This window comes from Podarcis cretensis (genome assembly GCF_951804945.1).
Source record: "Podarcis cretensis genome assembly, chromosome: 17".
Taxonomy (NCBI): Eukaryota; Metazoa; Chordata; class Lepidosauria; order Squamata; family Lacertidae; genus Podarcis; species Podarcis cretensis.
In genome coordinates, this window is record NC_137187.1 from 24118498 (window position 1) to 24134943 (window position 16446).

Below are 16446 nucleotides of genomic sequence, written 5' to 3' on the forward strand. Positions count from 1 at the left end.
GGAATTGGGCTAGATGATCCTTGAGGTCCCTTCGAACTTGACAATTCAGTTTCTAACTATAAAGCTGAGAGGACGACTCTGGGTTAGGTATCTTGGCATGGTTTGAAATTAAAGTAGTCTGTTAAACCACTCTTTTTGACGTGATCCTCAGGTTATGTGGCACTGTTAGATGTTTTTGTTTGGCAAAACTCAGTTTGTCTTTTCCTCTCTTCCTGCAGGCCAAGAGGAGGTTGGGGGGGGGGGGAGTCTTTTAAATCACTTTGTAATGTGAATATAGACCTGGGCTGAGCAGCAGAGGGCGATCTTAACATAGCAGTGGCTGTAGCTGAAAAGAGCAAGCCCTGTTTTTGTTCATCTCTTTTTGGCTGGCCTTTCTATACTCGTGTGCAGGAACATGATGGCACTTTGAAGCTTCTTAAAAATGTGGGTTGGTACAGCGCCACAGTGCTTTTTAAATGTACCAGTAAAGGGGAATGTGATGTGCATCTTCACAGGCATTGTGCTGCTTTCCAATGCATCAAAATGTAGCCACACCATGGGGTTATGCTGCAGCAGGAGCAGGGGGCCACATTTCCAACGGGGGGGGGGGCAAAGCTAGAGGCAAAAGGGGACAGGGCAATGAATGCACGAGTTGCCATTGTTCAAAAGGCACTATCAAAGTTCAAGGTTGCATCCCAGCCAGGTGGAAACATTTTTGGTGGAAATCATGACCAGTGAAGGGTCTGGCCTGGGGAGAGTGCTGAGGGCCTGTTAGAGAGACCTTGAGGGCCACACACAGTCCTTGAACTTGAGGTTCCCTACCCATGCGCTACAGGCTGTAGAAAGACTTGCATTTTTGACAAATAGCAGGAGGTGCTGCCAGATTTTGAGAACAATTGTGTGCTTTTCTGATATATGTTTTGTGACGGGTGTTAGTTTAAAAGCAACACAGCCGCGAGAGTTCTGGTAGCACAAGGATGGAAGACTGAAGAAACCCCAACTAAAGAATCATGGCAAGAAAAATTGATGGACTATGCAGAACTGGCAAAACTGACATATAAGCTACGGGACAAGGATAACTGTGACTTTAAGGATGATTGGAACCCTTTAGGTAAAGGTAAAGGTACCCCTGCCCGTACGGGCCAGTCTTGACAGACTCTGGGGTTGTGCGCCCATCTCACTTAAGAGGCCAGGGGCCAGCGCTGTCCGGAGACACTTCCGGGTCACGTGGCCAGCGTGACATCGCTGCTCTGGCGAGCCAGAGCCGCACACGGAAACGCCGTTTACCTTCCCGCTGGTAAGCGGTCCCTATTTATCTACTTGCACCCGGAGGTGCTTTCGAACTGCTAGGTTGGCAGGCGCTGGGACCGAGCAGCGGGAGCGCACCCCGCCGCAGGGATTCGAACCGCCGACCTTTCGATCGGCAAGTCCTAGGTGCTGAGGCTTTAACCCACAGCGCCAACTGCGTCCCCTGGAACCCTTTACAAAGTATCTAAAGACGTAACAAAGCGAACTGGACTCCTTGGCAGGTTTTGAATAAACATTCACAAACTTTTTATTGATGATAATCAGCTAAATAGTTTGAGGATCTCTACAACTTTCTAACATGCAGAAAACAGCATTCTTAGAGAAACCAAAGACTGGAACTAAGGGAAGTCAGGGGGTGGGTGGGGGGATTTTGTGGGGGGGGGAGGAAAAATGGGGGTGGAAACAAGGATGATGTTTTTGGATAATATGTGCTGTTATAATTTTGAATAAAAATAAATAAAAACATACACGCCCTCTGAACCCAATTTTCCAAAGGCTGCAGTCCTGCTGGGAGTAAGCCCTATTCAACTCAGTAGGTCATACTCTGGAGTAGACATGATTGAGATGGCAGCGTGCTTGCTCAAGTCCTCCCATTGGCTTCCTCTCGGAGGCAGTCCAGAGAGAAACAAAGGCTTCCATGCACATGGTTCCAGCTCCAGCCCCTGCTGTCTCCAGCTAGGACTGAGAAAAGACTCCGGCTTCAAACTCCAAAGAGCAGTGCCAGCCAGTACAGAGACAATACTGGTCCTTGGTGGACCAATGGTTTTCACTCAGTATAAGGCCGATTCTTATTTTCAGAGGTGAACCTAGTCTTTGGCAAGGAGGTGCATTGTCAGCCCTGAAGCAGCAAGACACCATGGACCAGAAACTCGAAAAGTTTGCTTTTTGTTGTCTTTAGCGCTCTGCCAGTGACTTCCTCTGCCATTGGGGTTGGCTCTGCCCTGCCTCCCCTCCTCCTCTCTTGCTCCATCCATCGGCTTTCCTCCTTCCCTCTGCTTGCTGCTTCCCCTCCTAGCCACTCCGGGCCAGAGTGCAGAAGCACAATACAAACATAGTTTTAAAAGAATAGAGTAGGCATTGGAGACAGCTGATCTATGAATGTGCAAGTGTTATCCTTTAAGAGGAAGGGAAGGGTGGTATTTTGGCAGCTGCAGCTGCATGCTCCTACATTTAGGAATCAGTGGGCCTACTGCCTTTCTTTGTACGCACAGGAATTACAAGGCAAGGGCTAGTTAAGGTTCTAGGTAAAGGGACCCCTGACCATTAGGTCCAGTCGCGGACGACTCGGGTTGCAGCGCTCATCTCACTTTATTGTCCAAGGGAGCCGGCGTACAGCTTCCAGGTCATGTTGCCAGCATGACTAAGTCGCTTCTGGCGAACCAGAGCAGTGCACGGAAACGCCATTTACCTTCCCGCCGGAGCGGTACCTATTTATCTACTTGTACTTCGTGCTTTTGAACTGCTAAGTTGGCAGGAGCTGGGCCCGAGCAACAGGAGCTCACCCCGTCGTGGGGATTCGAACCGGCAACCTTCTGATCGGCAAGCCCAAGAGGCTCAGTGGTTTAACCCACAGCACCACCTGTGTCCCTCAGTTAAGGTTCCAGCTTTCTGGAAATTCTTTATATGCTGTTTTAGGTATTTGGCACAAAGCAGGTCCACAGTCCAGGGAACTGCGGCTGTCGCCATCTTGTGCTGCTCTCTGTAAAGCAAATCATGGGTGCCCCAATTGTTTTGAAACAGTGGTGGTGGAGGGGCAGGGCCCTGATTCAGAATGCAGAACAAAAGTGACCATTCTGTCATTGAGTGAAGTTACCGTAATTCTTTTTGCCTCTGCAGAAGAGTGGGTACTGGAATTTCTCTCAGCCGAGCTTTGAATACCAGTCTGTGTTATCCAATGCCTGTTCTCTTCTGGTATGCTCATATGGGTGAGGCAAATGGAAATAATGTTTTTCTGCACTTCAAGTTAGTGTGGCTGTGTGTTACTGTAATAACTATGAAATGTCTAATGGGGTTGAACCACATTATTCTCGTGACGTTTTGTGAAAGAGTCAGCTGAGAAAACAACCACCACCAAAACAAAACTCACAGTGACATAATAAAGCAAAGGGTGTTTTCCAAGAGAATCTCTTTATTTGCTCACGATAATAAAAGAAAGCCCTGTTATATGAGGGAATTTCTGAAAATTGGTAAAAGCATCTGGAAGATTTAGCGGGGGGGCAGACCTCAACAACCCCCTCCCCACCCCACCCCTCAAAAAAACCTCAAGAACTTATGTGTCCAGATTTTCACTTTTTGAAATATAGCAACCCTACATTAGGGGGGAAATTGGGAAAGGGGATTTGGATCTCGTGTCGAGGCCTGTCTCTGAAAACTTCAACAGTAGGCAGGAGATGTTGCAGTCAAGCTTCAATTTTGTTCTCAGAAACAAATATTTGAGCTTCCGTATTTAGCACAGAGGCAGCCTTTTTTAATCTTTTGTGTATGTGTTTCGTGGCTGGCACTTGTTGCTTAGTACATTTGAAGAGGATGGCTTAGACTGCTGGATCTTGCGGTGAAGAAGTCTTGAGATTATTCAATGTTTCTGATTTGGAATGAAGAATAAAGGGCAGGCAGAAGGTATATTTTGAGTGAGCAATAGATCAATGACCATTTTCAAACAGCTAGTTAGTAACTCCCTGGAATCTTGCTCGGATGCCTGAGTATTGTCTTCCAAAGCAATTAGAGTGGTATCTCGGGTTAAGAATTTAATTCATTCTGGAGGTCCATTCTTAACCTGAAACTGTTCTTAACCAGAGGTAACACTTTAGCTAATGGGGCCTCCCGCCGCCACTGCGTGATTTCTGTTCTCATCCTGAAGCAAAGTTCTTAACCCGAGTTACTATTTCTGGGTTAGCGGAGTCTGTAACCTGAAACGTCTGTAACCCGAGGTACCACTGTACTCCATTCTGATCTTAAAATGGAAAGCATAATGCTGGTGGTCAACAAAAGAGGTTTAAAGACTCAAGGCAAATCTTTAAAAATGTTGTATAAACACCGACAACTGGGAAACACTGGTCTGCGAGCGCTCCAGTTGGAGAACAGCCTTTATTAAAGGTGTCATGGGCTTTGAAGACGCTCAAATTCAGGACAAAAAGGGAGAAACGAGCTAAGAGGAAGGCATGCTTGGCAAACCCTCACCGGGATCCACTTCCACCCGGAACCCTATGTCCCCACTGTGGAAGGACGTGTGGCTCCAGAATTGGCCTCCACAGTCACTTACGGACTCACTGTTAAAACTGTGTTCATGGAAGACAATCTTACTCGGTTACGAGTGATTGCCGAAGAAGAAGGAATCTTGCAAAGAATGCTGGACTACTCAAACCTTCCTCTGATCTAGCAAGGGCCTTATGTTCTTGGGCAAGCAGCCATACTTCATAGTGCTTAACAAAGATGAATTATACCTAAGAGATTTTGACCCATGCATGCCTTTAAAAAGTGACTGAAGGCAGCCAGCTCGTTGTTTGAGTGCAGAGCTTGCTTCACTCGTTAAATCTTCCACAATGTTGTTTTTAAGATTTCATTTGCAGTGTACGAAAGGTAAATATCCCTGCTTTTTAAATCTACAGGATGCCTTAAATAACCCTTTCTTCGGCTTATTACCCCTATGAAAGCTTATTGGCTTTAGAGGCAATTGTCTTAGAATGGTATGAAATGCCTTTGGAGCCCAGGCAGTTTCCTTCCTGTTCAGGTTTAAAGGATTTTCCCACTGGAATCATATATATGGTTGTGTTTTCCCTTCTTATGGGAAGTTGGTTTTCATTAGAAAATATATTGTAATGCAAACAAGCTGAGGAGGTTGTGACCATCTCATAAATTTATGAGCGGGGACTATGGATTACTGAGTGCTTTGAATTTTTAAAGCTCCCACATAGAGAAAAATGAAACCATTATTAAAAACACCAGGGGTGTGTGTATGTTTTAAAAAATAGTTTGGACACTTCCCCCTCCAACTGGGTTTGTATGAGGCAGAAGGGAAGTCTGTGTGGTGTTGAGTCAGTATGTTTGCCAGTTTTCTAAGTTTCCCACAGCGATTTGAGGTTTAGATGTCCCTCTCTCCAAATCTTGGGGAAAAGGCATTGATGTTCTGGGGGACAGAGCGCTAGCCAGACTCTACAGAGTAGTGCATGGCTTAGACTGGTAACACAGGCATATACCCCAAAGGACACTGTATGTAGGGCTTTATTTTTTCAAGGGGAACTCACAGGTACTCAGTTTTTACTCCTCAGGTGGGTTCTGGCAAGTGGCTTTTTCCCCCTGGGGGTATTCAGAGGTATGCAGTACCGGCACCTTTCCCCTCAAATGTTAAACGTGTGACACTTACTGAAGCAACTTCATGGCACCATTTTTTTCCCCCTAGGAAAAAACCCCACTAACCGTATGAATATTTGCTCTTCAGAAGTATGTCAGTGGCCAAAGGAAGCACAGGTAAATCCGTCTGATGCTGAGATTTTGCTTTCTCGCTTGTTTTATAATTTACTTCGTTTAATTATAATTATATATCGCTTTCTTGTAAAATGTCAGGGCCGCATACAGTGTTAAAAATAATGTAAAAGCAATACAGAAGAAATGTGAAAATTATTGGCTACGGAATAAAATTTTGAACAACTGCAAATGGAAGCATGAAAAGGTCTTCGAGATATGCAAGGAAAGTGAAAATGATGGTTAGATTTCTGCTGAAAGAGGGTTCCACAGCATAGGACTGACAGCACTATAGGCTATGCCTGATATTTCTGGCTGAGATCAGTCAGGCCTCAGTAACAGGGAACAGCTTCTGGAGAATCTCAGTGATCAGGTTGGGATACAAGGGCTCAGTGATCCTTAAGTTATTCTGGACCCAAGTTGTTTGGGTCTCTGTATATCAACACCAGCAGACCCTCCAAGTGTCCCTATTTTCCAGGGACAGCCCTGGATTTACAGAAGCCGTCCCAGTTTCTGATTTGATCCCGGAATGTCCTACTTTTCCTTAGGACATCCCTATTTTCATCAGAGAAATGTGGGAGGGTACGGAGTTATGTGACCCCCAAGCCAAGGAGATAAGGAACTATACAGTCTTTAGAAGACATTTGAAGGTAGCCCTGTACAGTCATACCTCAGGTTACAGCTGCTTCAGGTTACGTTTTTTTCGGGTTACGCACCCACCAAAACCCAGAAGTACCAGAATGGGTTACTTCTGGGTTTCGACAGTCGCACATGTGCAGAAGCACCAAATCACAACCCGCACATGCACAGACGCACCGCTGCGGATTGCGAACGTGCATCCCGCACGGATCATGTTCGCAAACCAAGCGTCCACTGTATAGGGAAGTTCTTTAATGTTTAATGTTTGATGTTTATTATTATTATTATTATTATTATTATTATTATTATTATTATTATTATTTGAAAGCTGCCAAGAATGACTGGGGCAACCCAGTCAGATGGGTGGGGTATAAATAATAAAATCATTAGTGTTGTTATTATGATGGAAGAGGACATCCCTATTTTCATGGGAGAAATGTGGGAGCATATATGCGCAAGGACTTTGAGCGAGATGGATCTTGATGGATTTCTGATGGCTCCTGGGAATTTCCTAGTTGGCATGTGATAAACAGGTACAACAAGAGATGTTGTTTTACTGAGGAACAGCAAGGTGTGTAGGGCCATTAAAATGATTGCTCCCAAGGGTCCTGTCTGGTTCTATGAGGATGGCCTTGTTCTCTGGTATTCTGAGGAGCTATGGTTGATGAAGCATGCTGGAGGACGTCTGCAGGACAAGTGTTGGAAATCTTGATCCAAAAGCTGATCAAGCGTGTTAAAGATACATAATCATGCATCCGACATGGTAGTAAAGGCAGCAAATCAGTCTTTGTTTTGCACTGAAGAATATGAACTGAGGAACACGAAAATTAAACATTTCTTTGCTTATTTGATTCATAAAACAAACCCTCAAAGTGTTTTTTTTTAAAGAAGGTAAAACAATAAAACCACGAGAAATTTTCAACCATGCTTAAAACCATTTAAAAGTTAAAATACTAACAGATTAAAATTCACTTTCTAAGCATCTAGGATGCTAATAATGCCTGTTTGCTTGGTCTCCTTAGCTTCATTTCCACCAAACAACTTCTCTGGAGAGAGAAATAAGCCTGTTGTCTTTTGGAGTCCACAAATAAGACACGAACTGATTTTTTAATTCACTTCTTGGTGATGTTTCTTTATCTTGGCATTTTGGGTACATAGCACTGATAACCGCTTGTAATTAAAACACTGGTTGAAAAGCTCTTTTGAGCCACACTCCCATTTTGGCTTTGAATCGAGATGGAGTAGCTCCACTAATTCCAAGAAACTGCTTTGATGTTTGCTTCAATACATCTTTGACCACAAACATCAGCCTCAGCTGTTGGAAGTGTAGGAGCACTGGGTTCACTTCTTCAATAGTGAAACAGTGAAAAATAAGGACGATAGCTTGCATCCCTCATAAACTAATAGTAGCATAATCCTGTTCTGTACCACACTGTCTCTGAGCTGCAGCCTTTCATTCGCCATCAAACATTATAATATTGCTTAAATTCTGTGTCAGCAAGAGCTAACTCCTTTAGCTTTTGTTTGTTTTACTGGCTCTGTTCCTGTCCCTTTAATGGCACCCTGTCATCCAGAAACTTAGCAAATGAAGGTTTTCCAAGCCTGCAGGCATCCCAGGCTTCTGTTTAAGACCACGTCTTGTTTGCTACCATTTCCAGAACCAGATTCTATCACACCCTCCAAAGTTTCCCTATTTTCTAGGGATAGTCCTGGATTTACAGAGAAGTCGTCCCGGTTTCTGATTTGATCCTGGAATGTCCCGCTTTTCCTTAGGACGTGCCTCTTTTCATCAGAGAAATGTCAGAGGGTATGGAGCTATGCGACCCCTGAGCCAAAGAAATAAGTAACTATACAGCCTTTAGAAAACACCTGAAGGCACCCCTGTATACGGAAGTTTTTAAAATGTTTAATGTTTTGGTATGCGTTTATATATGTGGGAAGCTGGGGCAACCCAGTCAAATGGGTGAGGTATAAATAAAATAAATAATAATGACAATAATTTATTATTGACCAGGGCTTCTCTATTTTCATGGGAGAAGTGTTGTGGGTCTGTTCTATGCCTTGACATCCTGGAAAGCTATGGGGACCTTAGTGACTTGCTCATTTTTACAGGCCTGAGTTGACCCAACCTTAGTTAGAATAACATTTACTAGGCTTGCAACCCATACCAGACTTCATGTCAAAATAATGCATACTCCCCGCAACTGTTCCATTTTAAGCGGCACACCCTGGAATTGCAGAAGCCCATCCTGGATTCTGTTTGCATCCAAGCATGTCCCTGTTTTGGAGATGACAATGTTGGAAGGTATGCACAATGCAGGGATAAGCAAATGGGTAGGCAAACTAAGGCCCGGGGGCCGGATCTGGCCCAATCGCCTTCTCAGCCTGGCCCACAGATGGTCCAGGAATCAGCATATTTTTACATGAGTAGAACGTGCCCTTTTATTTAAAATGCACCTCTGGGTTATTTGTGGGGCATAGGAATGTGTTCATTTTCCTCCCCAAAATATAGTCCAGCCCCCCACAAGGTCTGAGGGACAGTGGACCGGCCCCCTGCTGAAAAAGTTTGCTGACCCCTGCTCCAGATGATACAGTATTTGACTCAAAATCCTATCAGCCCCAGATAGCAATGGCAATGGTGACGGAAGATGTGAGGTGTAATCCAACACAATGTGGAGGACACCATGCTAGGCTGCCCCTTGTGTAATGAATTGGCCCTCCTGGAAGCAGCCAGAACCGGCTCTCTGACCCTGTGCTTTTAGTTGTGGTTCTGCATTATAACCCCTTCTCACAGCTATTTCCCTCTGAGCAAATCAGGAAGAATGTTCAGTAAACAGATTATCTGTAAGCCACCCATAATTATTTGATGATGCAAGCCCATAAGAATGGCGGTGACAAGGGATTATTATCTGAGGTGTTGATCACCCACCTTGGACCACTTGCTATCACTTAACAACCCTTGTGACAATAAACAGCAGTGCAGAGGAGCAGGAATGTAGGCAAGGGCAGCCTTGGGACTTGTTTATTTCCGCCACAGAAGCAATGATGCCATTTACAGGAGTGTTATTCCCCCATTTCACCCCGCTCTGGAGGGTTGGGAGGGGAAGTTCTGTTGCACAAATCGGGTACTCCCTTAAAGGGGGCACGTGTTGTGGTGAGACCTGGCAACCTAACCCTGCGTTGTGGATGGGTACATTTGGATAGCCACAACACCCGATTGGTAGGTCCCTTGATGCAGGGTTCAATCTGGCCAATGGGACGCAGGCTAAATGGTTCAAGGGACCTATATATACCTATGCATGTGACCCAGAGCTTCCTCTTTCGGTGCGTGAATCGGAACACCCGCCCACCTCTCCCTGCTTTTAGGGCTTTGTGCTTGACCTTGCTATGCCGTTGTCTGTCAATGGGACAGGGGCACGGCAGGAATTTTTCCCACATGGCTGATTGGCTGTTGCCATTTGGGTTTCGCCTGCCACGTAGCAAATTGTCACAACTTGTAAGGTTGCGGATAGGCTCTGGTTCAGGTGATAGTGATGGGAGAACGCTCTCGCCATCCCTATGTGAAGGGTATTCCGTTAAAGGAATCCAGGGACTCGGTGGTTTGGTCAACCCCTGAGAGGAGGTTGTGCCCGTGCCTGAGTCCAGGGGAGCATTTTGGTGGCAGAGATACCCTGTACCCGGCTTTCCGCTTATCCAGGTGTTCACCCTTGACTGACCTATGCTGGTGCCCTGGGTCAGCGCTACCTCATGGCAGGGAGCTAGTCGAACCAGAGCCTATGTAACCAGTCACTTTCTGTAATCAATAAAGTTGTGGCCTAAATTCTGCCCAAAACCAAACCAAAATTTGAGTCCTGTCTGAATTTATTTAAGGGGGAGGTTTAAAGGTCTAAACAGGCAAGGGGAAATCCTTGCCTGAAAGGAGGAGAATTGGGTTGGTTGTGACTCTTATGTCTTAGCCAGTGCTATTTTTATAGAAAAAGAGGTTCCAGAACTCACCATGAACACCTCCCTTATTCTCTTATAATGGCAATGGAGCCCACCTGAGAGGTGCCAGAACTGAGTTCCAGTGAGTTCTGGCCCTGGTCTCAGCCTAGTCTACGAATAATAAAAAAATGTTTTTTTAAAATTCTGTCCTGCTTTACTCCCAAAGAAGAGTTCCTTAGAGGAATGGAGATTATTGCATAGAAATTCTTCTCTCTACAGAACAAGGCTGCGTAAACATTGCCATTTTCTCCAGCTCCCATGTGCTCCCATTGCTGACTTTTGGACCAAGGTGTCCAGATCTCAGGATCGTGGGTTCGAGAGCTCCACACTGGGCCAAAAAATTCCCTACATTGCAGGGTGTTGGACTAGATGACCCCACACATCGGAGTAGCCAGGATTTATGTTGGGGGGGAGCAGGGTGCCCATCTGCCAACCCGTCACCACCCTCTGTCTGGCTCTGTCCAGCAGATTTAGAATGAAATGTCTCAGCAACAGTTGTTCTAAATTACTTTCTTTGGACTCCCAGAGCGCTCAGAAAAAATCTGTCAAAGCTTTCAGTCCTTTGTATAATAATTGAAAAATTAGCATTTCCTGCAGTCTTTTTATTTTTTTGCAAAATTATACGCCTTCTTTCAGGTGTGCCAGTTTGGCCCCATGACCATGGGTGCCCGGGGCCCTGGGTGCCCTGCAGCTTGCATGGCCCTGGCGCCGAAAGTTGTGGGTGGCCCTTCATGGGGAATTTTGTGGGTGCTTGGAAACCCAGGGAGCTGGAACCTAGGCATTCTCAAATTATTATTATTTTGTAAATCTAAACTAAAACAAGTTTCCTTGCATTTGTTGAAAACCTTTCCAGGGCTTTCTCCCCCCCCCCCCCAGTGCAGTTTTCCTGTGTCCATTTATACTTTTGAGCAGTGCTTTTTTCCTGGGGGATATGCATACCCCTAAACATTTTGCGAATCTAAGTTTGGCCTCATTGTCAGGGCCGGATTGAGGTTTGATGAGGCCCTCAGCTACTGAAGGTAACGGGTCCCTTTATATGTCCAGCTGTCCTTTGTCAACAGCAAATTGTTGCTGTTTTTTTGTGCTGAATATATGCTATATGGTAATTTATGGACCTAATAGGTATCAAAAGCCATTTGCACATAACAAAATATGAATTTTATCAAAGTTGAACTGAAATACAATTAAGAAGTGATATTTTAGAGAGCAGGCTAGCCGGCAGGGCCCATTACTTACATCAGGCATAGGCAAACTCCGGCCCTCCAGATGTTTAGGACTACCATTCCCATCATCCCTAGCTAACAGGACCAGTGGTCAGGGATGATGGGAATTGTAGTCCTGAACATCTGGAGGGCTGGAGTTTGCCTGTGCCTGACTTACATCATACTGTTGCTGTATGTAGGTTTTATTTTATTTATTTTTTTACCTTATATTTTGGAAATGTACATCCCGTACATCTCAGAGTGGGGCCCTGAGCTATAGCTTCTTTAGTTTATGCGTAAATCCGGCACTGCGAGAGGCAGTATTTCAATATGAGTAGGATAATGAGAGTACCTTTAAACATTTTTGGGGGGAAGGAAGCACTGCTTTTCAGTACTGTATTTTTATTTATTCACCTGATTTAGAGAGGGGGTGCGCAGCTGCTACGCCCATCATGCCCCCCCCCCCCCCCGCTTTCCAATCCCACACTTCTAGGGCTGTAAGGCACTCCAGGCTTTCCGTTTAGGGACGGGACTTTAGCCACGCTCCCCGGGCCGCCCCCGGAGCTTGCAAGGCTCGGGCTGCAGCGCCCGGCCGCGTCCGCCAGGGGTTGCGCCTCGGCCCTTTCCCTGCTCAGCCGCCAGGGCCGCCCGAGTCCCGGGCGAGGGTGGACGTCGGCGCGGCAGCAGCAGCGGCTCTCCTCCGGCTCCTCCGCCCCAGGCACGGCGATCGGAGAGCGCCATGCCCCCTGGCCCCGTGCAATAGATCCCTCCCCTCCTCCCGCCTTCCCAGGGCCAGATCCCCCTCTTTTGGAACCGACTCGGCGTGCGCTTTTTCTTTTTTGTGTTTCCACCCGTCCGCAAAGCCTTGGATTTGCGGGTGCGCAAAGAAAGAAGGGAGCGCCAGGAGAAACCATCGCAGGCAGCCGCCAGCGGGCTTACAAGGTAAACCCCCGGGGAGACGTGGATCGCTTTATTTTTGCGCGCGGGGGGGGGGCTGCCCAACCCAACCCTTCCTCCGCTTTCCACTTGGGATCGCTTAAGATCCTTGCACCGGAATGGAAGGAGAGAGATGGGGGGGTGGGGGGGGGTGGACGTGCGTGTAGGAGAAAGCTGCGCATCTTGAATTGTGCAACAATGTGTGCGTGCGCGCAAACTTGGCGCGCCTCCCCCCGTTCCTCCGTTTGCAGCCAAAATGCAAGCCAGATCCCAACTCGTTCCCCCTGGGCAGCAAGTCCCACGGCTGCTCGGTGCTCTGTGTGTGTGTGTTCATTTACTCCCGAGTAAGCGTTGGATGGAGGAGTAGGTGGGTCGTGGGGCAGGAGCGGCCGGTGTGCGGGGGGGCATCCTCTCTCTGCATGTTTTTCACTCGGAGGTGACTTTGGAACTTTACTCGCGAGGAGAGCGTGCAGCAATGCGCCCCTCCAGTGGTGCAATTTCAATGATCCAAGGGCTGGGCATTCCCGACATCTTCTCCCCCCCCCCCGCCAAAGAGCTCGTGCCTTCTGTTCCCTCCCCCCCCCCCCTTCTCGGAGCGATTGCACGGTGGTTTGAATTAAGACCCTGTAGCAACAGCGAGCACAAAAAATGAAGTTCTTTCTTGCCTCGTTGCAGTCATGCGCTCGCCTCTTGCCCTTTTGGCTCCGCTGCCTTTGGCTGGAAGGAGGTTCGAGAAAATAAGTGCGCGTGGAAGAAAAAATTGCGACTTGAAGCAGATCGATATATGTGTGTGTTAAGGGGGGGGGGGAAATCCAGCCCTTGGTGATATTTGGGGAAAAGGGGAAATAGCAACGCCTGTTGTGACTTTTGTTGTGCAATCCCATTCAACTGGTTGTTGCTTGGACTTTTTACTTTACTTTTTTTTTTGCGGCGGGGTGGGGGTGGGGGGAGAGAAACACAACCCACATGCAATTTAGTGACACAACCACATTCCACGAGTTGCAGTTAAGATTCCTTTCTCCTCCGCTGGGGAAGCTGGAGATTTGTTGTCAGGGAGCTGTTCTGGGTCTTCTGTCAAACATCTGGATTTTCAGCCTCTCCCTTTATTGCATTGGGGGTGGGGGGGTGGGGAGAAAAGTTTCCTTCACTCTTCTCTGGTTTTTCTTTTTTTAAACATTTTAAACAGCAGGCACACAGAGGATGCAACAGCCCCCTTTTTATTTTCTTCCTGCACCCCATTCAAAGATTCCTAGCATTCTCTTAAAACACACACACACATACCCCAGTCACCCACAGAAACAAAGGGCTTTTGTTTATCCTATTGTTTAAAAGTCAGATATCTGGAGATGAAGAGAGCAGAAAGGAGGACCCTTTTTGGAAGCAACCGTGTGTTTTTTTTAAAAAAGGAAACCCTGAGGATGGTTGGTTTTGAAAAGCTGAAGTATGCATTGAACCACATTTGGTAAGGAAGGGGAAGAAAGCAAACATATGGATTTGTGCAGAGCCGAAATCCCAAGTGGCCAAGTGTGCTGTCTGTTTATTCCCTGCTTAAGGGATTTGCCTGGTGCTTTTAAGGGAGCTCTGATTTTGCAGCCTCGTGGGGGACTGGTTATTCCAGGTTTGCTGCTTCAAAGTAGGTTGGATTTGTATTTATGGAGGGAGGGGAAAGCCGGAAACGTGAGTGTCCCGCAAGGGTGTCTCTGTTATCTGACAAAAGGGCCGGGGAAGAAGGCCTTTTCGCAACAGCTCTTAGCCCATTGCCTCTGCGCAGCCACAAGGCGGGAATCTCAAAATGGAAGCCCCCTCCCTTCGTTTCCGGGTGCGGGGGGGGGGGGGAGGCCCAGAGCCGAAGCCCAGGGATTGGTGACCTGTTTGTCACCTCTCGGGCAAAGCTCATTACAAATGGAAGTGACACACGGTTATTATGTAAACTGGAGGCTGCAAGCGCCACAGCTGAGTAGATCCCAGGCGCCCGTTTGCATGTCAGAAAAGCAGTCCAGGAGGCTGGTTCAGCTCGACGGGTTTCCAACTAAAGCCTGGCAAATGTGGAAGGTGAGTTGCCTTGTTGTTGTTGTTCTTGCTGGGCAGGTCGTGGGGCAGGCCACATCCTTGTTTTTTCCAGCGAAGGCGAAACAAATAGGGCACCTGGGGACCTCTCTGTAATCATGGGTGTCCGGTGGCAATTGCTTTTAATTGCGAAAATGTGGAATTGAAAAATGAGTGGTCATTACAGGCCTTTGACTAGCCTATGCAGGAGTCTGAATTTCTCCCAGAGCGGATGTGACAAGCTGTGTCGTAATGCTACATTGCATTACATTGCAGGCATGCAAAGCTAATTAACCCATATTAGTTCTTTCGAAAACATCATTTGCTGAGTGTTGTTGTTGTTGTTTGCTGCTGCGTAATCTCACTTCTCTCCGCGCCCCTCAAAACGAAAAACTGGGGCCGGGTGGAGATTTCAATCCCCTCCCAACCGCCCCATTCAGTATTCGTAACCAACAGTTGGGTTGGCACTGATCCTGGACGGTGTTAGAAATTAGCCAGGCGCGTTTTGCGACTGGTGTGGGTGCGATGGTGACCACCTGGGGAATCTCTGGTTGGCAATTTGGGAAAGCAAAAATGTCACTTGGAGAAGAATCTGAACTATTTTCCTTGAAGCTTGACTTTCTTTTATTCTGGATTGTTTTATTGGATGGTGTTGTAAACTGCTCTGAGATTTGTTCTTCAAAATATAAAGTGTTATTGAAATGAAAATAATAAAAATAATCCACAGCAAAAAAGGTGTCTAGGCATTCCATTGTGGTGACTGTAACCTGGGTTTAAGGTGCCATTTGGTGATTAGATTATATATCTGAGTTTCGAACACGGCTGATCCAGGGGCCTTTGCATGAGTAGAGCCTTCCTCAGAAAGCAGTCATCCAACGGATCTTGCAGAGGAAGCCCAGTTACAGCTTTTTGGATAGGATCCATGCAGCCCTGACAGCTGAGTTGGACAGACGAACCTCACACTTGCCTGCTCAGTTCATTATCAAGCCTTCCTTCCACCAGCTTTGGTTGGTGGCCCAGCTGCACCCCTCTCTGCGCAGGGACAGCCTAACTACTGTTGTCTACGCTCTGGCAACCTCAAGGTTAGATTACTGCAATGCATTATATGTAGAAGACGAAACCTCAGCTAGTGCAGAATCCAGCGGCCAGGTTGCTTGCCGGAGCAAGACGGTTTGAGCATATTACATCGATCCTGGTCCCACTGCACTGGCTGCCAATTAGATTCTGGGCCCAATTCAAAGTGCTGGTTTTGACACTTAAAGCCTTGAACGGCTCAGGACTGCAGTGCCTCAAGGACTGCCTCTCTCCATATGAACCGACCCAGACCCTAATCTGAGGCCCTTCATTGTGTGCCTCCTCCATGAGAGGTCTAGAAGGGTGGCAACACGAGAACAGGGCCTTTTCTGCATTGGCTCCCTGTTTGTGCAATTTTCTCTCCTGGGAGGTTTGGCTGGCACCTCTAGTTGCCGGGCAAATGCGTTCCTCTTCAACCAAGCCTTTGGCTGCTTAAATGTCTTGTGGGAGGGGAGTTTTTGCTTTTAGTCTTGTTTTTATTACCTATTTTGTGTTTTTCTTTTTTTTAACTTGTGCTTTTGTGTTCTGAACCGCCCTGAGATCTATGGATGGAAGGTGGCCTGCAAATTTAATCAATGACAATAAAATAAAGCTGGAATGTGTGGGCCCAGAGTCCTTTCATTGCACCCACATTTGATGCAGCGTGTGTTCGTTGCCGGCAGTTTCTCCTGCTTTCAGTTGTGCCCGTGGACCCTTGAGTTAGAAATTCGCTTCCCTGTTGACCCTAGCTGCATGTGGGAGTCTGTTTCTAAAACATGCCCTACTTAACTTCAGATGATACCTCCAAAACGAACCAGTTTATGGAAAAAGGATTTAGCTC

At 46.9% G+C, this 16446-nt stretch overlaps 1 protein-coding gene across 4 annotated transcripts in view; it reads left to right on the forward strand.

The window, feature by feature from the left end:
- The first annotated feature begins 12204 nt into the window (after positions 1-12204).
- The window catches only part of MOB3B (MOB kinase activator 3B), a 110351-nt gene continuing 106109 nt past the window's right edge, over positions 12205-16446 (forward strand). The window contains exon 1 of one of the 4 annotated variants that reach the window (XM_079959834.1): positions 12205-12512. The gene's annotated coding sequence lies outside the window, so the exon portion shown is untranslated. Of the gene's footprint in view, positions 12513-12775; positions 12870-14063; positions 14559-16446 lie in introns of those variants that run through there. The other 3 variants (XM_079959831.1, XM_079959833.1, XM_079959832.1) reach the window with 3 other exon arrangements.